The sequence below is a fragment of the Pongo abelii genome, chromosome 13, assembly GCF_028885655.2.
Source record: "Pongo abelii isolate AG06213 chromosome 13, NHGRI_mPonAbe1-v2.0_pri, whole genome shotgun sequence".
Taxonomy (NCBI): domain Eukaryota; kingdom Metazoa; phylum Chordata; class Mammalia; order Primates; family Hominidae; genus Pongo; species Pongo abelii.
In genome coordinates, this window is record NC_071998.2 from 59007294 (window position 1) to 59028880 (window position 21587).

The 21587-nt window shown below is 41.9% G+C and overlaps 1 long non-coding RNA gene across 1 annotated transcript in view; it reads left to right on the forward strand.

Moving 5' to 3' along the window:
* Positions 1-21587, forward strand: part of LOC134759777 (uncharacterized) — a 109827-nt gene that overhangs the window by 87375 nt on the left and 865 nt on the right. The window contains exons 3-4 of the long non-coding RNA XR_010136519.1: positions 3684-3890; positions 11083-11304. This is a non-coding gene — a long non-coding RNA (uncharacterized LOC134759777). The remainder of the gene's footprint in view (positions 1-3683; positions 3891-11082; positions 11305-21587) is intronic.

Consider the following 21587-nt stretch of genomic DNA (forward strand, 5'->3'; position numbering starts at 1 on the left):
TAAAAAATCCAAATCTTGTGATCTTAATCAAGTTGCTGAAGTGCTCTGGGCCTCAGTTTTCTGATTTGCAAAATGGTAACAAAATAATTCACTTTAAAGTTTATCGTATGCATTAAATACAAAGAAAACTCTTAATATAGTACCTGGGACACAGTAAATACTCAGTAAGAGGTAGCTATTAATCATACTTTATCATTCTGCCTGGCTCTCAACATTCTTGAGGATTTTTAAATATTTATAAGAAATGTGCCTTATAGATTTTTAAAAGTTTCTTCAATGGACGAAGAGTTCTGGCCTAAGGAGAGAATATTTAAAATGTAGTCTGACTTTTTGGAGAGAAAAAGTAGCCAAGACTTCATATTTCTCTGCATGTTTGTCCCGAAACCACAAATATAGCATAAAAACAGAGGAATGTGCTTGCTCTGAGATTTGGGATGCACATGCTAGTCAGAAAGTGTAAACAAATAGGCCAGGCGCAGTGGCTCACGCCTGTAATCCCAGCACTTTGGGAGGCCGAGGCGGGTGGATCGCCTGAGGTCAGGAGTTCAAGACCAGCCTGGCCAACATTGTGAAACCCCGTCTCTACTAAAAATACAAAAATTGGCCAGACATGGTGGCAGGCACTTATAATCCCAGCTACTTGGGAGGCTGAGTCAGTAGAATCACTTGAACCTGGCAGGCGGAGGTTGCAGTGAGCCCAGATTGCGCCCTTCACTCTAGCCTGGGCAAAAGAGTGAAACTCTGTCATATCCAATGTGTTTGCAATATCTTTTCTCTCAAGATATTATAAATGTGGGCTGGGCGCAGTGGCTCATGCCTGTAATCCCAACACTTTGGGAGGCTGGGGCGGATGGATCACCTGAGGTCGGGAGTTCAAGACCAGCCTGGCCAGCATGGTGAAACCCCGTCTCTACTAAAAATACAAAAATTAGCTGAGCGTGGTGGCAGGCACCTGTAATCCCAGCTACTCGGGAGTCTGAGGCAGGAGAATCACTTGAACCTGAGAGGCGGAAGTTGCAGTGAGCTGAGACTGTGCCATTACAATCCAGCCTAGGCAACAGAGCAAGACTCCGTCTCAAAAAAAAAAAAAAGATATAATAAATGTGGTAGCCATTCTTATTCAAGCCCGTTGTGAGATCATGGTGCATCCCGTGGTTGCTTATCTTTTTCAATGGCTTCACCTGTCCTGAAGAACAAACTGTTCAAGGTACTTCTCTTCCAACTGAGAAGAGGATCCACAGCTTGGGGACAGCTTTATCCGGTTAGAGTCCTGGAAATGACCAAGTCAAGATTGCTTCCATGATTTCCTAAGAGATGATTACTTCATATGCCTACAAAACACATTCCAGACATACGTCAGCTTGTGCCCAGCTTGATCTGTCTGGCCAGAAACAAGGCAAGAAAGAGGTGCCATGGTGGAAATTTCCTTCCAACTCTGTGTTGTAGGGAACTTCTACACCATGTTAGAGAGTTTAGACTTACCACTTTAACCAATGGTCCTTAAAGCGATGGAGAGCTACCAAAGGGCTTAATGGGGGTTGGGTTTGGGAGGACATGATCAGATTTATACTTCAGAAAGGTCACTCTGGCTGAAGTGAGAAGAATGGATTGCAGCACAGAAAACCTTAGAGGCAGGAGGAGAGGCAGGAGGAGAGGCAGAAGGCTATTGCAGAAGACCAAGTGAGAGGTGAAGGTAGCCTAGAGCAGGTGGTGGTAATAGAGTTGGAGAAAGGGGGGACAAATTCTTGGAGATGTTTGGAAAGTCTCATCACACAGGATTTAGTTGTTGATTAGATGTGGAGAAGGGGGAAGAGGAAGGAGTAACAGAATGCTGCTCAGATTTTTGGCTGGGGCATCTGAGTAAATGGCAGTGAATTCACTGAAATTGGAACGCTGGTGTAGGCACAGGTTGGTAGGAGTCAGCAAGTTCAGTTTAGGACATGCTCATTTAGAGCAACCCGTGGAACCTCCAAGTGGAGATGCAGGTTGTCAGCTCTCTGATTCTCAGTGTAGGGCTCTCTTTGCTTCTCCATAGCTGCTTTATCCCCCAGGCACATCTTAGACTTGAGGATGGAGGCGAGGAGATGCTATCAGGGATCTTTAGTCATAGCTGGCATATATTGGCCCAGATGGTTTGGCTGGGGGATCTCGTTTGGTGTTAGGGGAGATAATGTGTGGGGGTGGGGAGTGCAGCGAGGAAACCTCGATATGACAATATTCTCATTTCCAAAAGCATTGATCCACTATAACAATATTGTAATTGATTCAGGCAAGGGCCATTGATGGATGCTAAAACAAGTTTGTTTGTAAACAAGCTATTTACCCAGTCTAAAATTATCCTCCTGAAGATTATTACCACAAAGGAAAAATGTTTTAGAGTGAAGAAATCTGGGTGACACCACCAGTACCTCCCCATGGATTATTTATTATAAAGAGGGAGAGATTCCCCAGAAGTGGAGCAATCACACGGATACTACTTTAACCACATGATCAAAGTTACCTTCACCACCAATGGGGCAAACTGACATCAGGTGCCCCCTAATGTGACACACTGAGAAGGACACAGTGTGTGCATAATTTGAATCTCACACCAGACAAATCCCAGAGACATGTTAGAGAACAATAGGCCTGCACTCTTCAAAAATGCTGGTGTCTTAAAAGACAAAAATTGGGAGCCTTTTCATTCTCAAATAAAAGAGACTAAAGAAGCATGACAACTGGCTGGGTGCGGTGGCTCACGTCTGTAATCCCTGCACTTTGGGAGGCCGAGGTGGGCAGATCACGAAATCAGGAGATCGAGACCATCCTGGCTAACACGGTGAAACCCCATCTCTACCAAAAATACAAAAAACTACCTGGGCGTGGTGGTGGGCGCCTGTAGCTACTTGGGAGGCTGAGGCAGGAGAATGGCGTGAACCCGGGAGGCGGAGCTTGCAGTGAGTCGAGATAGCACACTGCCCTCCAGCCTGGGCAACAGAGCAAGACTCCATCTCAAAAAAAAAAAAAAAAAGCATGACAACTAAGTAGATCTACAAAGTCCTGGGTTGGGAAAACATGTTATAAACCCCAATATTGGAAAGACTGGCAAAACTTGGATATGATTGTATTCAGTAAGAGATTCAAAGCTGTGTTAAATTTCCTAAATTTGATCATTGCACTATGTCTTTGTTTTTAGGAGACACTTGCCGATGTGTTTAGGTGGGAAGGGTCATGATATCTGCAACTTATCTCAAATAGTTCCTAACAATAATAATAATAATAAAATTATTTTTAATACTAAAAATAATAAAAATAATAAAAATAACAAATTAAATTATTATTATATAGAGAAAGCAAATATAGCAAAATGTCAATAACTGGTGAATGTAGGTGAGAGTATACAGGTGTTTGACATATTCTTTTTGCAACTTTTCTGGGAGTTATATATTTTTTTTCAAAAGGAAAAGAAGCACAAGCAGAGGGAGTTCTAAACATTGAAGGCTCTAACCAGTGTTTTTTTTTTAAGGTCAAATATTTTAATATTATTTTTTCTAGCCACTAAATTCCATCTTAATGAAATGTCAAAATAGGAAACAGGTGAAGGAGTAATTTCCTGCACTGCCAGGCTCATAAGAATGTACAGTATTTGCTTCAATTTCAAACCTGCAGTGTTTAGAAAGGAATTTGTTTTCTTTTAAATCCAGGTACCAAAGTTGAAAGCCCCGAATGCCCACAGAGCAGCTGGAACAAGAATTACTGCCTGCAGGCACTTCTGTCCACCAGCCACGTGTCAGTGAGTGGCCCTGGACCCAGCCAGGTTGTGTGTGCACCTGTGGTTCCTGCCATGGGGAGCAGGAGCCATTTGGCTGCTCCTCTTCATAGGGCACCACCTGCAATCTTTCACTGCCCAGGTGAGCACAGCAAAGGAAGTCAGGGAATCAGAGCAATGAATGGATCTTGGAAAGCACCCAGTCCAACTCTCCCCACCTTCCCATCTGTGGCATTAATCACCTCTATAACATCGTAACCAACTGGTCAACCAACCTCTATTTGAACATACCCAGTGGCTAAAACGTCTAAGCAGCTCATCCATTTTTGAATAGCTTAAATTGTTTGAATATCCTTTCTCTTAAGAATAAGTATCAGTACAAAATGCCTACTTCCATTTTGTAGGTATCCGGTAAATTTTTTTCAATAAAAAAAGTCAAGTCAGAATAACAAAAATTGTGGAACAACTTGAATATTTACAGTCAATAACTAAAGTCATATATTTCAGATCCTTCAACAGGGCATCTCTGTAAAACAACATTTGGAAATCACAGAAATTTACTCTCAAAGGGACTTTCTTGTTCATTACATTCTGAGATATACCCATTTTATGGCCATATATTTGAAAACAAACAAAAATAGAGGAAATTTATATGGACGCGTAGTAGGCATATGTGTATGTATGGACAGCACGTTTGCATGTGCATAGATACGGGACATGGGAGGATAGATATCAAGGGTATTCCTAGGGAGTGGGAGTGGGTAAAGGAAAAGAGGCTTTTACTCTCCACCTTAGATATTTTGTTATTGTTTGATTTTATTTTTTACAAAGAGTAGGTTGCTATTTCTATCACTTAAAACCATTTTCTCAAAAATTTACAAACGACGAAAAAGAGAAATCACTTACATTGAGCTGAAATCTGATTGACCAGAGTTTCCATTTTCTACTGCACCCTGGACAACTTAAGATAAGCCCACTCCTTCTAGCACACAGCAGCGAGTCAGCTGTCTGATGCCAGTTCTTGAGGCCTCCATATTTCTCTTCTCCAAGACAAATGTTCCCATTTCCTTCAGCTGTCTCTCATTTGGCAGGAATTCAAGTCTTCTTGATTTCTTGTCACCGCCCCCCTCCCACTGAAGTAGAGCATATCAAGTGGGCTCAGAGAAAAGCCCATTCAGAAGTTCAGGTGGCAGTTGGTCATCTGTTGAAAATTAGCGAGTCCATGGTTCTTTGTGTTCTTGCACCAACTTGGCCTAACTTTCTGGGGTCTCAGGTGCTGTATTAAAGGTGCTCTATTTCATGCATCAATGATGGATGAAAGCAGGTCTGCAGGACACGCATGCAGTTATAATCAGAACACCATGGCGAGCTTTCCCAACACTTATAAAACCTGGCTGATTTATCAATGCCAAATCAGCACAAGAACAGCAAGGAAAATGTATAAAGGGAATAGTAGGAAAATATGTTCACCTGGCAATCAGAAGAATTAACAATGGTATAGCCAAGATACGCATGTTATGGCAGCACATGACCAAGATAAGAGCACATAGCAAAGCGGTCAAGAGGATCAGCTCTTCCACATATTTGCTGTGTGACTTGGGAAGGTTTCTTAACCACTCTGTGCCACAGTTTCATTATCTATAAAATGGGGATAATAGTGGTCCCTACTTGATACAGCTAACACAAGGTTTAAATGAGCTGTTCCTTTAAAAATGTCTCTGGCACATAAGATACGCTACATAAGTGTCTAACAAACAAAAAACAAATGAGGTGACTTTGATTTCATGGTTTCTGACTGGAATGGTCAGAGGAAATAATATAAACAAGAGGTGTGCAAATGGACCTGCTTGGCAAATTTGAGGACTAAACTGTGCTCTGTTTAGGAAACATAACAAAGAATACAGTTCTATCGGCTGAAGCATTCCACCTGTTGCAAACACAGAGGAAACTGTCCTTTCATAGATTAGTGCTTTGGACACCTGCCTGCCTGCCATTTCTTCCTTGTCAAAAAAGGCTAAAATAGACCAACCTCATTAGTACCAGGAACATATGAATATGTTAAACAGTTGGTACAATGACTCCTATTCAAAAGTACAATGACTGAGAGGGAAACAACTACCACTCCTAGTTATTGCCATTCCTTCATTTACATGGGGCCCCATGGAGTTTATTTAGGGCACACAATTGAAGTACATTTCTCTATAATTTTCTCCTGCAATGGATCAGCAACTTTTGTTTCTTATTTTTTTTCTTTTTGAGATAGAGTCTTGCTCTGTCGCCCAGGCTGGAGTGCAGTGGCGTGATCTCGGCTCATTGCAAGCTCCACCTCCTGGGTTCATGTCATTCTCCTGCCTCAGCCTTCTGAGTAGCTGGGACTATAGGCGCCCGCCACCATGCCCGACTAATCTTTTTGTATTTTTAGTAGAGACGGGGTTTCACCGTGTTAGCCGGGATGGTCTCGAACTCCTGACCTCATAATCTGCCCGTCTTGGCCTCCCAAATTGCTGGGATTACAGGCATGAGCCACCGCACCCAGCCCCTGGATCAGCAACTTTTGTACATGAGGCAGACCGGATGTTCGGCAGAGCCAGAGTTCATACTATGGTGAACATGTCAGTAAAATACAAATTATCCTTGAACTGGGCTTGTTCTAATTCCAAGTTCTTCTCCCACTTTCTTTAGCTTTACCTGTGTTCTAATTCAAATCCCTGAGAGTGTAATGACCTTCACCCAGACTATGGGTCACTAAGAATGTTCAGTGTAGGATGTTGATCTTGATGTATTGAAAATGGCACTGGTTCTGCTAATTATTGGTGGGGGACTCCTCTGGAAAGACATCTTGCACTACTGAGCACATTTCTTCATCAATCTTTATAAAATCTACCATTTCTCCTATACAGTCATTCTGAGTATCAAATGGTATTGGTAAAAACACTTTTTGGACACCAAACCTGGAATTGCAAACTCGAATGCCTGTGGTGGCCAGAGAAGTAACATAAATATGTGATTAGTGGCAAGCGTAACACTATAGAGAGTGGTGGTGACTGTTGACAAAGTGGGAAGTGTATGTCCAGCCTAAAGACACTCAAATTCAAGGGTTAAAAAAAGTGATACTGGTGAAACAATATTGCCTAATGTCAGATTAGTTCATGGACAAGATTTGACCTACAAAACACCTGCTTACAACTCTCAGAAATAAAGAGCAATATGGTATGGTAGAGGGGAAGAAAATAGATTTTGGAGTAAAACTGGCCTATGTTGAAACTGGTGGTATGACCTCAAGTAAGTTAATGAAGGTCTTTAAGACCTAATTTTATGTATCTACAAAATCCTGTCTCCAGGATTGTTATGAATATTTTAGAACAATGTAAACTTATTACCAATAATTATTAATTGAAGAAGTTCAAGTCTTTCTATGTAAATATCCTGCTCACTTTATCTAGAGTGCTCACAGCAACACTTTTCCCCCAGTTTATTCTTGTTCAAAGTGTTGAGGTTTCCAAGTGCATGCTGAAGTTGGAAAGATAAAAGCATGAAGATACAGTGGGTGAACCTAGAGGAAGGCTGCCAAGACTGCGCTGGCTTTGTCTTCATGTTATCCCATGCTCTGAGATCTGACACTTGGCTTCCCGGTCCAGCAATAACTTCATTACAACACTCAGAAACGAGGAGACACATACTAATGAACTCCTGTGAAGTTCACATGCAACTGGGACATGAAGCCGAATGTCTATGTGTTTTTTTCTTTAGGGTGGGTATTGATCTCCAGGTGGAACTATTTATATCCTTAAACCAAGGCAACTCACTCTCAATATTGGAGTGTCCAAGAAACTGCAGACATCTCACTCGGCCTCCCTTGTGCTACATCTGGTTGATTATAGTTTTTACTTGTTTTACATTTTTAAAAAATATATGTGATACCTTTGTGAAGGAAAAAAATAAAAACAAGAAAAAAAAGAACTGCTTTATTTCTGAATTTAGAACCAGACATTAATTCCTGTTTCAGACTGTCATGACCACAAGGAAATGAGAAATATTTGCTCATGATTTCTTTCAGATGCTTCAAAATATTTAGAAGTTTTAGGACTTTCTTTGGCCAAAATCTGGCTGAGGTCATATATTTTCTCTGTTCCTGAGTCTGGGGTAGTAAAGGGGGAATAAAGAACAGCAGGAATCTATTCCAACTAGGGTTGGCAGATTTAGCAAATGAAATTTGAATTTCAGATAAAAATGAATAAGTTTTTAGTATAGGTATGCCCCCATTCAAATTGGCAATATCTGCAATTTATGGGATATAAGTTACACTAACAAACTACTGTTGCTTATCTGAAATTCAAATTTCACTTAACATCCTGTATTTTCATTTGGCAACCCTAATTACAACCCACAAGGCAAAAGCCCTCATCAGTGGCTTCCAAAAGTGTATATGGAGAGAGAGCTCTCTCTTTCATTAGTGTTGGGGTGTTGTGGAGGTTGAGGAGGTATATTTTCTTTGGAGACTGATTTCTGATAGGTAAGGGCTGAGCCTTGAGCACTAATAGCTGTTAGATCTCTATGGTCTTCCAGCCAACTATCATAGCATCTGGTGATGGGGACAAAAGAGGAGGGAGCTGAAGAAACCCTTCCCTCTATGTGCTTTTAGAACAGAGATGAGTTGCTTTTAGACATAAAATATAGCATATTAGGACGATCAAAGAGAAAGTGTCAGGATATAGAATAAATTATCTGGAAAGTCAGAATTATGTATGTAACCATTACTTATAAATGGAAATGATTTTGGAGACAATCTCCTCTCTTCCTATCATTTTACAAATGAGAAGACAGAGACTCAAAGCAGTTTCCTTTCTGGAATGTGATGGAAGGGGTGTGTGTCTGTCTGTGTGCATGTGTGTGCGTAAGCCTAGTTGTAATAGTAGCAGTAGTAGCAGAAGGAGATGGTGAAGGAGAAAAAGGAGAAGGGAGAGGAGATGGAGGAAGAGGAAAAAAGGGGGGAGGAGGAAGGAAACTGAGGCAAAAAGACCTGAAGTACAAATACCTTTTCACTACACCTGTCCTGCTACACGATTATGGGTTTCTACAACTGTTTTTCCTATAACTTTTTAAAAACTTACATAAATAATATACATTCTTTAGAGAAATTCAGGATTACATACAAACAAACAAACAAAAAAAAACCTCTTCCATGAATCCAACATGGATTCTATTGTTAACATTTTAGTGTATAGAGAAAGTATTTTGGTATGAAAGACCCAGCATTCATTCTGCCTTCTCCAGGGAGCCACACCCACATTTTGCTCTGGGGATAACCACTCAATCAATGGAATATCATTTCTAGTGGGACTACCAACCCAGGTGTCAGGTCCTCTGCTGGCAAAGCAGTAGGCAGGTGACCAAGCTGTGATTTCAGTCTCTAGCTAAGTGACCCTCGAAGACTGAAAATGCTGGAGTTTCTTCCTCCTGACAGGGGAACACTAATGAGATCACTCATTGGCATGTATCATTCAGACACCTGGAGCAGCTCTGGGTCCTGGGCCTCCTGAGAACTAATTCTTCACCTTTTCCTTCAATTCTAATACGGGAAATTGATTGTATTCTTGGCCTCAACTAGTGGCCTCCATACCATGCCCTGGGCAAGAGACAGAGGCCCATCAAGAACTGAAGTCTAGTTCTCCACCCCTTGTATCTTGGATGCATTGCAATTTGCTTTAGCCAGTAGAATGCAGGAACAGTGAAGTGTGTCAGCTCAGAGCCTCAACTTCTAGAGGGCTTGTGTGCTTCCAGTCTCTCTTGGAGCCACAAGAACAAAACTGATGTCAGCTGCTGGAGGATAACAAACCACTTGGAGGAGAGCACAGGGGTCTCGGCCAACTCTCAGAAGTAGAACCACCTCATGCACACACAGCTGACCTCAGATACATGAAGAAGACGACCTTATATCATGAGCTAAATAAATGTTCTAAGCCTCGAAGTTTGAAGTGTTATGTTATGCAGCAATACCTAACTCATACTTCTATGAACTTCCACATCTTTCCGATAAATTCCTTTTTTTGTGAATTTCTACAGCTACAAAGAACTCTATTAGACACTTTCCAACTAGTGTCTCATTCTTTTAACAGAATGTGATCATATCACACATGCTCTTTTGTAATCTACTTTATTTCACTTTGCAACTGATTTTGAGCATCTTTCCCAAACGATCAAATGTACACAGTTAAAGAAGGAAAATCTCCCAAATGCCACTTCTGAGCCTCTGCCCAAAGCAAGTTTCATCATGACATTATGGCCACCAGCCAAAATGCCATTTGTAGGCAGGCCTAGCATGATCTGTTCTGTCCAGAAGGAAGTGCCTTTAGCTTGTTTCTCCATGAGATTATTGGACAGCACTGTGACTTTTCACAGCTTGATGACCAAGAAAAGGACACAGTCATGCCTCAGAGGTGCTTGAGAACATTAACCTTCGCAGGCACTGTTTACCTCTTTGGAGAAAGAAAGCAATAATTGCATTCAGAATGTTCTATTATTTTCAAACATATAAAACATATGGACAGCGAAGACAGAAAAAGAGATAGACATTCCCCATAATGATTTTATCTTCTGACCCAAAACTAAGTGATTGGAGCTCTCCAGTCCTTTTATCCTGGTCATCGTATTTCCATTATCCTTTTTTTTTTTTCCCACCAAAAGGCAGCTTTAATTTGAGATATTATTTGTTTGGCAAGTAGGGCAAGGGGAGGGTGCAAAGCCAGCCTCATTACTCTAGTCTCTAGTCTCCACGCTAATGAAAATACATTAATATTTTCCAAGGAAATTAATGTTTGTAAAATGGATCCCCTGCAACTGTGCACACATTTCTATTGGAAGGAATTTTCTGAATGCATTATCTGCTTTGATCCCTTCCAATAAGCATACAACTGTAGGTCTCGCTTGCTTTTCCTTTGGATTTGATTTTTTTGTTGCTAACAATAATTCCTATGGCATTTATCTCATTTAATCTTCATCAAAACTCCATGAGGTAGATATTGTTATTATTCTCCTTGGAATAAATTGAGGCTTAGAGAAGGCAAGTAAATGGTGTGAAGTCTTGTAGCTAATAAATGACAGAGCTGCGATGCTAGCCTTGTCTGTTAAACTCCCAAATCAGGATGTTTTACCTTGACGTTTTCATGTCCCAATTCTTACTGAATTTTAAATACAATAAAGACATAAAAAATCAATCACCAAAGTATGGGTTACTTTTTTTTTAAAGTAGGAAACAATAAGTGGCCTTAATGAGTTTCCTTCCAATCCTAAAAGAGTATAATGTTGAAGTCCCTGTCTCTTTTCTCCCTAGGCAGCGTCTTCAGACTTCCAAATAAGCCTGAAGAGGACAGGAGAGCAAGCAATGTCTCCCTGAATGGGACTACAGGGGACGCTGGTAACCACGCCTCGTTCAGCAACTTGAGAAACATCAGCAATAATACTACAAGCAATCGCTTAGGTACTTGACTGTGAGCAGGAATATGAGACAAGTGGAAGACACTGGCTCTCATTTTTTAAAGATGATTTCACCTTAAGAGGTAAATACTTACGGAAAAAAATAAAGCACCTACAAGAAGAATTACGATACAAGTCAGCACTGTCCAACAGGACTTTCTGTCATCATGCAAAGGTATTATATCTGTGCTGTCCAAGATGTGACATATCCAATATATTACCCATCTATGGCTATGGAGCACATGAAATGTAGCTAGTATGATGGAGGAACTCATTTTTAAATTTTAATTATCTTTCTTAGCTTAGTTAACTTTAATTAACTGAAATTTAAATTAAAATAGCCAAATGCGGCCAGTGGCTACCATATTGGGCGGCACAGCTATAGATGGCCATAGAAGTATGGTGAAGTGGTCAGGGAAGTCCTCATCAAGAAAGTACATTTTGAGAAGCTTTTGAAGTGGGGTACAGAGGGAAGAAAATGCAACTGGATTGAGAAAGACGGGAGGAAATGAACAAAACACAAGGTTTGTTCTAGTAGAAGGCCTGGGGTTACAGATTCAAATGCCTACAGAAAGAATCATAAGGTGGGCTAGTAGGCCAGGCACGGTGGCTCATGCCTGTAATCCCAGCACTTTGGGAGGCCAAGGCAGTCGGATCACTTGAGATCAGGAGTTCAAGACCAGCCTGGCCAAAAGGATGAAGCTCCATCTCTACTAAAAATACAAATATTAGCCGGGTGTGGTGGCGCCTATAATCCCAGCTACTCAGGAGGCTGAGGTGGGAGGATCACTTGAACCTAGGAGCCAGAGGTTGCAGTGAGCCAAGATCATGGCTTTGCACTCCAGCCTGGGTGACAGAGAGGATTGGTGGGGGTTATGGGGATTATGGAGATTAGAGACCCTACCCCCATCTAAAGTGGCAATCACTAGTCAGCTCCAGCCAGTTATTGCCATACAGAAATGCAGGCTCAATGTTGACTATCTTCTTATTTTTTGGAGGAAGTCAGAAACTCCAGTTTATGTTAAGTCACCTAATTTTAAGTCTTGGCCACAGTGTGTGCTAAACATTCTTAGCAGATGCTGTTTGTGCTCCACTCATATCCACTCAGCACTCCCCTCTACAGGTGAGGCGGCCTACTGTGACTGCCTTCAACTCTGCCTGAAGACACTGTGCACACACTTGACCTGCACTCAGCACATGTAGGAATGCTAAAACGTTAATGCCCTTGGAAGCAGCTCTCAAACAATGAGAGGAAAGTATATAAATATGATAGATAGTCTTACCTCTCAGTTAGGATAGCTCTGAGATATGTTCTGTATTGCCTCCCAGAGTTTCCTTGTGTGACTGAGCTCCAGCTGCCACAGTACAAACTGGTAGATAATGTGCCGTTCATTGGAATCCATCCCTGTTCCTTCTCACTCTGCCACTTGCCTGTATACTGATGTTTCCTGGGATCACCTCCCAATAAACTACTTGGACACCAATCCATATCTCAGAACCTGATCCTGGGAGGAACCCAAACAAAGACACTGTTGCAGCAAACAAACCCAAATTCCAGTGGCGAACACAATGACGTTTCAATCTCACTCACATCACAGTCCAATGAGGGTCATTGGGGAGACTGTTCCACCATCCAGGGAGCCAGGCTCCTTTCATCATGTGGCTCTGCATCTTCTATGACACCTTCCTTCTCTGCATTCAGTTGCAGATGGGGACAGATAGAGAACGTGGAGGGCTGGGAGGAGGATTTTTACCGTCAAGGCCTGGAAACAGTGACCAGCACTTCTGTTCATATCCATTGGCAGAACTCGTCATATGGTTCCTCCTACTTGCTGGGGATGCTGGGAAACGTAGTGCAGCTGTGCGCCAACTGTAGAAGGAAATAGATTTGCTGAACACATAGCAGTTTCAGCTGCTGCAACTTACTTATTTATTGAGACAGAGTCTCACTGTGTCACCCAGGCTGGAGTGCAGTTGCGTGATCTCAGTTCACTGCAACCTCTGCCTCCAGGGTTCAAATGATTCTCCTGTCTCAGCCTCCTGAGTAGCTGGGATTACAGGCATGTGCCACCACACCCGGCTAATTTTTGTATTTTTTTAGTAGAGATGGAGTTTTCACCATGTTGGCCAGGCTGGTCTTGAACTCCTGGCCTCAAGTGATGTGCCTGCCTCGGCCTACCAAAGTGCTGGGATTACAGGCACGAGCCACTGTACCTGGCCTGCAACTTATTTAGATTTTGTAAAAATACTGTCGGGGCCAAAGAAGCTGTGCCTGTGGACCAAAGTCAGCTTGTGGAACACCAGTTTGGAAACTGTGGCCCAGATATTATTCCCTAGAGTTAAGGGAGAAAAATTTTGCTAGCAAGCCACCCAACAAGTTCTTAACTTGCACAGAAATAAGTGTGCCACATTTTATTCAATGTCCAAATATGTACTGAGTGCTCCACGCACAGTGCTGCAGTGAGCAGCCTCTAGAGATGTGTGTGAAACATGCAGATATTGCATGACTATATGAAATTAGTCTATATGAAATTTGAAATGACTATATGAAAATTGAATCAATTCTCCACTGACTGAGTTTATAATTTCACAGAGAAAATGATCATTTCATTTCTGATAGTTCTTATATGAGCAGTGGGTCCCTAACCAGGTAGCTGTGACTTCCTTCATCCTCTGTCAAGTGATTATCTCTCAGTAGGTCATGTCAATGTAGCCCCACTTCCACCTCATCTTCAACCTCTCCCCCTGATTCCCTATGCTCCAGCCCCACTGCTTGTTTCCCAAACTTGCCAAACTTTTTACACCTCCAAAATTTTGCAAATGCTGTTCCTTATTCCAGAAATGCGTTACTGCTCTCCTCTCTTCTCTTTGCTTCATTCTTTACCCAGCTGGGTCCCCGGTATCCGTCAAGTCTTGGCATAAATATTCTTCCCTCATAGAAGCTTTGACTGACCACCCAAAACAAAGGGGGTTTCTCCACCTACCATTATTCCCGCTCCTTCTGTCTATCATGATTCATAACCATATCTGCATGTTTCACACACATCTCCAGAGGCTGCTCACTGCAGCACTGTGCGTGGAGCACTCAGTACAGTGTTTGGACATTGTCAGAGCTCAAAGATATCTGTTGAATAAATAAATGAATACCAAGACAACTCCACTGCTTTAAAGAAGTTTGTGTGGATACCTTTTATAATTAAAATAACATCTCCCCATCTGTCTTGAAAGTTTAGTTAAACTTGATTAGGATTTAATGAAGAGAAATATTTATATATTGAATGCTACCTGAGGCAAAGAAATAAAATAAAAATCCTCTTTTTATCTCAGAAATCCCTGAACTTAGTCTCTTCTAAAAATAACCTAGATAAAACTCAGTGTGATCATTTATGTCAACAGGGGTGGAGAGATGAAAGCTCTTTGAAAAAGTGAAAGTGATATTACAATGCAAAATTTTAATTCCTGAAAGCATCGTTGACCTAAATAATCTAACAAGTTGCTCAGGGAGAAAAAAATAGGAATCATCTTTGATTTTTCCCCACCCCTTCCAATCTCTCTGCCATCATTATGAGCTGTACTTCCAAACACAGCTCAGCTTCACCTCTTGCCTCTTCCCCTTTTGCTCAAGATTGTGTCAGTCCAAGCTACTGAATGTGTAATGAAGCTATCTGTCTAAGAAGCACAGTTACTTGTTTAGTTAGAAATGTAATTTTTGTTTTGGGGTTTTATTTGGGAGGGATTTTTTGCCAAGCGGTAGAACTTGAAAGTGTTTTCCCTATAGGAGGCAGATTCGGAAGTCTGGCCTACGACTCTTTTGGAAGCTGAAACTAATTAAAATATTTATTTTTCGCCCCTATAGCTAAGACCTGGCAGGGGAGATAGCATTCGTTTCATGAAGGTGTAACTATATCCACTAACCTCTTGTGTACCACATTCAGCGTCTGCCCCAAGGCTGCCACACCTGCTCAAACACCTGCCCGGTATGTGAGTATTTGGTAGAACAGTTTTTAATGGTTTACCTAAGGGCACCCAGGGTCACCCACCTTTACCTGAGGACAGTAGAGTCTTGTTCCACATATTTATTACCTATATACTCACCTCTGAGTGAAGTACTTTCCTGGTTTCACCTTCAGTGAGATCTGAAAAGCTATGCAAAAGACAAATAGAAAAAGAGAAAGAGAAAGAGAGAAGTTAAAAAATAATTGTGTGTCATTCAAAAAAAAAAAAATCACAGACCGGGCATGGTAGTTCACACCTGTAATCCCAGCAGTTTGAGAGGCTGAGGCAGGCGGATCACAAGGTCAAGAGATTGAGACCAGCCTGGCAAACATGGTGAAACTCCATCTCTACTAAAAATACAAAAATTGGCTGCGTATGGTGGCACATGCCTGTAATCCCAGCTACTCGGGAGGCTGAGGTAGGAGAGTCACTTGAACCCAGGAGGCAAAGGTTGCAGTGGACTGAGATCGTGCTACTGCACTCCAGCCTGGTGACAGAGTGAGACTCTGTCTCAAAAAAAAAAAAAAAAAATCACAGAGGTTGAGAAAGATACGAGAATATGTTAAGTGTCCTTCGTACTTCCAGAGTGTCTACAGAATCCTCAAAGAAGTGTAAAGCCATAAACCAAGACAGAGCCAATTTTAGCATTCACTGTTTTTGAATGGCAAAAACTAATAATGATGCTTCTTCTGAATACTCAGTGTGTCCAAGGACGGGCTAGATGTTTTACTTACATTATCACATTACTTCTCCCTACTCTCTACCATAGGAGACCATATGAATATTCATGAATATTTTATTATATTTATTTAATATTCATTAAATATTTATGAATGCCTTGCAAATGAGGAAACTAGAGCTCCAAGAAGTCCAGTGAGTTGGGAAGTAGTAATGCATGGGCTAAGAGAAGACTTGGAGGTCACATCATCTGGGCTGGGGTCCCAGCTCTGCTATTGACCAGCAGTGTGACTTTAGACAAATTACTGAATCTCACTAAGCCTCTGTTTTGTCACAAAAGGGCAGTGGTAATAGGTAATGACCCACCTTACTTGTGAAGATGCAATGACTTAACACACACACAATGCCTGGCACATCATCTAACACATCACCTAGCACACAAGACATGCTGAACCAAGGTTTGCTATCATCCTCCTCAAAGATCACACACAGCTAGAGGGTTGAGAGCAAGGCTGCCAACCCTGGTTGTTGTATCCTGCTCATAAAGCTTCTGTATCTTCCATTTGCGAAAACTAAATTCAGAGAAAAATAATTGGAAATAGAAAAGGGTGGTCAAGGAGAACACCAGAACCAGAAGGAGGCGAAGACCAGTTCCTTCTGTATCTGGAACTTGCCCTATATGGGTCCTTTGCCTCCTATACCAGGTCCTGGAGGAAAATCTGTTTGGTGAGCTAAGAAGTATTTGTTTTTCTAATCAAGAGAAGTCTTTATAAGCCTTCTAGAATTCTCATCCTCGATGGTCAAAGAAATTACAATGTGCATATTCTATTGTTACAGGCCAACTCCCCATTTTCCTTCCCCCAAGACTGCCTTTTCCCACACCTTATTCCTCATTCTCCCACCTCTCCACTTCTTGACATTGGCCTGGTTCTTCAAGGGCCACCTGAAATCCCACTACCTCCCCAGTGAAGGTTTCCCCTTTCTCTGGAGGCTGAAACATTTATTTTTAGTTTAAACATTTAATTGGTTTTCCTGTTTCATAGGGACTAATACCCCCCAAACAGATGATGTACTTCCTTTGTGTACTCCACAGGGATTGATACTAAGTTTCAAACCTAGAAAGGTCTAAATAGATATGCACTTTGTATAAATTATTGTTGAGAACCGGACTGATTGTAGCATTTGTGAAACTCCCGCCTGGTAATACGGATGCAACTGAAAACTTGGCACAGAGTTTTAAGGCTTGGTCCCCACCCTCAAGGTGCTTTCATCCGTAAAGGGAACAAAGCCCGACCAGGTGTGGTGGCTCACGCCTGTAATCCCAGCACTTTGGGAGGCTGAGGTGGGTGGATCATCTGAGGTCAGGAGTTTGAGACCAGCCTGACCAACATGGGGAAACCCCGTCTCTACTAAAAATACAAAATTAGCCGGGTGTGGTGGCGCATGACTGTAATCCCAGCTACTCGGGGGGCTGAGGCAGGAGAATTGCTTGAACCTGGGAGGCGGAGGTTGCAGTGAGCCAAGATCGCTCTATTGCACTCCAGCCTGGGCGACAGAGTGAAACACCGTCTCAACCAAAAAAAAAGAGAGAGAGAGAAAAAAAAAAAAAAAAGCCCACAGCCTTTTATAACTGGGAGGCACTGAGGCAGAAACGTTAGCATTATGGGTTATTTAATTTCCCTTTTTTTTTCTTAACAGTAAAATGGGTATAACAGTCGTACCTACTTCATGGAGTCTTTGTCAGGTTTAAATCAAATAGTGCAGAGCCTAGCATATCCTAAGAGTTCAAATATAGCTACAGGTAGGTTCAGAAATTAGAAAAGCAATTGTTCAAATGCCAGGGGGAACAACAAACATCTTATAATTAAAAGGCTCAACTGGGTATATTTCCAGAGACAGCTGAGCTGCTGTCAAGTTATTTTAAAGGTATTTTATGCTAAGTACATAGTTCACAGTAGAGATAGACACTTCTACTCATGCTAATTTCTATGCAGTGGGGCAGGGGAGAGGAATTAAGAGTTGAAGCAATGGAAAGGAGTGTGCTTCTGGGCCTGGGAAGTCCCAGGTGGGAGGTGACTCTGGAAGTCAAGGCCATCATTGCTCTCTCCTACCTGAATCAAAGGAATGAGTAAATTGCAGACAAATTGATAGAGTTCCAAGTAATGAACCCGAAAGAGTTTCATTGCTTTATATTCCATTATGAGGAGAGTGTAGGGTTGAGTATGCTGACCTGCAGTGAAACTGTGTTTTATTTTTTCCAACAAAGGCCCCATTTCAACACAGGCAACATTTCCTTTTTTCTGAGGCTGCTTTAGAGAAAGCAGAAGGGAAAACAAGCAGGCAGATTGGACATTACTGAGCTGAAATCATCTGGGCTCAGAAGCATCTTGTGAGATAGCAGACAGACTCTATGAGCCCTTGTGTCCCACTTTGGCACAGGGGGCTAGAGGGTCCCACTCTTTGGGAAATGACTTTGGTCCACACTAATGTGCTCTAGTAAAGGAGCTCCAGGAATCCTTTGAATAGGATTCTAGCAGTTTCTAGCAGTTGCTGGTCCTGTTGGAAGTATCGTAACACTAAAATGCAGCTCCCCCAACCACTGCATTTAGGGTAAGGGTACCACACATAGCAACCAGGAGCATCTTGTTCAAAGCCTCCTGTTCCAAATTTAACTTGTGTTTTTGGTGAACTTGGTTGTGGGTGGAGTTAACACCTGCCAAGAAGGTCCCAGGTTGATCCTATTAATAGGCATGACTGTAGCTAAGGAAGTTACAGTGCTAAGTTGCACTTGGTTGAACTATAGCTTTGAATGTGATGATCCTCCTCGCCTGAATGAAAAGAAAAGGGAACCACCTGCAATTAGATTCTACAGAAGCATGTGCTGAAATACATACAGGAAACTTTGCAGGCTCAACAATGACAAGCTGAAAGTATTAGGAAGATGATAAGGTACACATCCTAATAATAGTAACTAAATAGTGAACATTTCCTGCCTCCTTACTCTGTGCCAGGTAGTATACTCAAGACCATAGCTGTATTATGTCACAGTCCTTGCATCATTCTGTGTGGTCGGTACTAAGGTCTTCCTTTCATAGTTGAGGTACCTGAGGCACTGAGAGGTCAGGTGCCTGCCTAGGTCACATAATCAGAAAGTGCAGAGGCAGGACGTGAACACAGACCAGGTTCCAATGTCTCCACTCTTTCTACCAAACTGCCACTGTTAGTCTCTAATGTAAGCTTCATTGAGCCAACTCACAAAGCACCTGCTGGGTGTGGGGCAATGTATAAAATCCCTGGGGCACAGAAAAGAAGTATAAACTTGACTGTGCTTGCAATATAGTTCCAAAAAACCAATGAACTATTTGTGTGGTTAGTAATTGGATTAGAATAAGGGCCATCTCCCAAAGAAAATAGAAATCCTTCCCAGGGTGGAGACCACATCTGTTTTCCTATCCAGAGAGCTTTGCTCAAAGGCCTATACCTCCCAGGCTCTGGACAAACATCTCTTGATGCTGACGGGAGGGACATGGTGTCATAGAACAAATCAGGTCTTACGGCTGAAGGTCCTGAGTACTGGTCCCAGAACTACCCCAAATTTGTCCAGTGCCTTTGGCAAGTTAACTTACCTCTCTGGGGGTCAATTTCCATGTCTACAGAAAAGAAATAATAAAAATAAAAGTTAATGTATGCCCTAGCCTACTTCACAAAGTTTAGTGGCGATGAAATGCAGTAACTATACAAATATGCTATGGCTGGGTGCGGTGGTTCATGTCTGTAATCCCAGCACTTTGGGAGACCACGGCGGGTGGATCACTTGAGATCAGGAGTTCAAGACCAGCCTGGTCAACAGGGGGAAACCCCGTCTCTAGTAAAAATACAAAAAAAAAAAAATAGTCAGGTGTGGGGTGCACGCCTCTAATTCCACCTACTCAGGAGGCTGAGGCAGGAGAATTGCTTGAACCCGGGAGGTGGAGGTTGGAGTGAGCCAAGATTGCACCACTGCACTACAGCCTGGGTGACAGGGCGAGACTCCATCTTAAAACAAAACAAAACAAAAACCCAAAACGTGCTATGCAACACTATAAGGAATTTCTTTATGAGCTTTATTCCTTGAAAGTGCTGCAGAAAATCACTGGAGTGGATATCCCTGAGAGCTGAGCACTTGGGTATGACTTCATGAATGAGGGTGACAACTGAAGCTATAGAGTCTTGTGGATTCTAGAAGCCTTAAAGTGGCCAATTCTCATTTTATGTTTGAAAGCCTAGAGTGGGATGTGAAGGATGTGATACCAAGTTGTCTCCAGCTTTGGGTTCCAGGATCTCCTTGTTTGGTGAAAGGAGCCTTGACATTTTTCCTTCCTGTAAACTTTGCCATCTTCCTTCTCTGCTTGGCAATTCATGCCTAACAAGTGACATTTCCTAGGGGCAAAATAGCATAACTGTCAAGAATAGGGTCTGGATTGGAATTCCTATTATTAATTTTTTTGGTTTACTTGTAACCACCCAGTGGGTTCACTTTGCGTGCTGCCTAGACAAAGCCAATTTATCAAGACAGGGGAATTGCAATACAGAAAGAGTAATTCACGCACAGATGGCTGTGTGGTAGATGGGAGTTTTATTATTACTCAAATCGGTCTCCCTGAGCATTCTGGGATCAGAATTTTTAAGGACAACTTGGTGGGTCAGGGGAGGCCTGTGAGCCAGGAGTGCTGATTGGTCAGAGATGAAATCAAGGGAGTCAAAGCTGTCTTCTTGTACTGAGTCGGTTCCTGGGTGGGGGCCACAAGATCAGATGAGCCAGTTTATCGATCTGGGTGGTGCCAGATGATCCATTAAGTGCAGGGTCTACAAAATATCTCAAGCACTAATCTTAGGAGCAGTTTAGGGAGGGTCAGAATTTTGTAGCCTCCAGCTGCCTGACTTCTAAATCATAATTTTTAACCTTGTGGCTAATTTCTTAGTCCTACAAAGGCAGTCTAGTCCCCAGGCAAAAAGGAGGTTTGTTTTGGGAAAGGGCTGTCATCATCTTTGTTTTAAACTATAAAGTGTTTCTCCCAAAGTTAGTTCGGCCTATGCCCAGGAATGAACAAGGACAGCTTGGAGGTTAGAAGCGAGATGGAGTTGGTTAGGTCAGATCTCTTTCACCGTCTCAGTTACAATTTTGCAATGGCTGTTCAATCATTCTAAATCTCAGTTTCCTCAGCAGAAAATAAGGAGATGATAATAGTACCAACCTTATAGGATTATTGTAAATTTTTTATGTGAGGTAATTCCTATAAGGAGCTTAGCCCAATGGCTGGAAAATATATGTAGGCCATTGTTAATATGCATATATAGTTATAATTACGGTGTAGTTCTGTTTTTCTTCTACCAGCCCTATCTTCAAATATACTTGCTGTCAGTTAAAGTTCAATATCTCATAAAGAGATTTTAAGGCCTTGGGAAAGATTAGTGAAATCAAGAAACTGGGAGTTGCTAAAAAGTTACTTATAAGGCAAGAAGCCAGGAACATCACCCTCCCTGGATTCAGGCTGTTCCCCAATAATCTAAAGTGAGAAACATAAATAGGGCAAAGATAATCTACTTCATAAGATTATGAATAAATGACATGCAGGATTTTTTTTATTCTATAGCTCCTGTCACAGCATTGAGAAAGCAAACTTTTCGTGAGGCAGTCACTGTCATTTGCTCT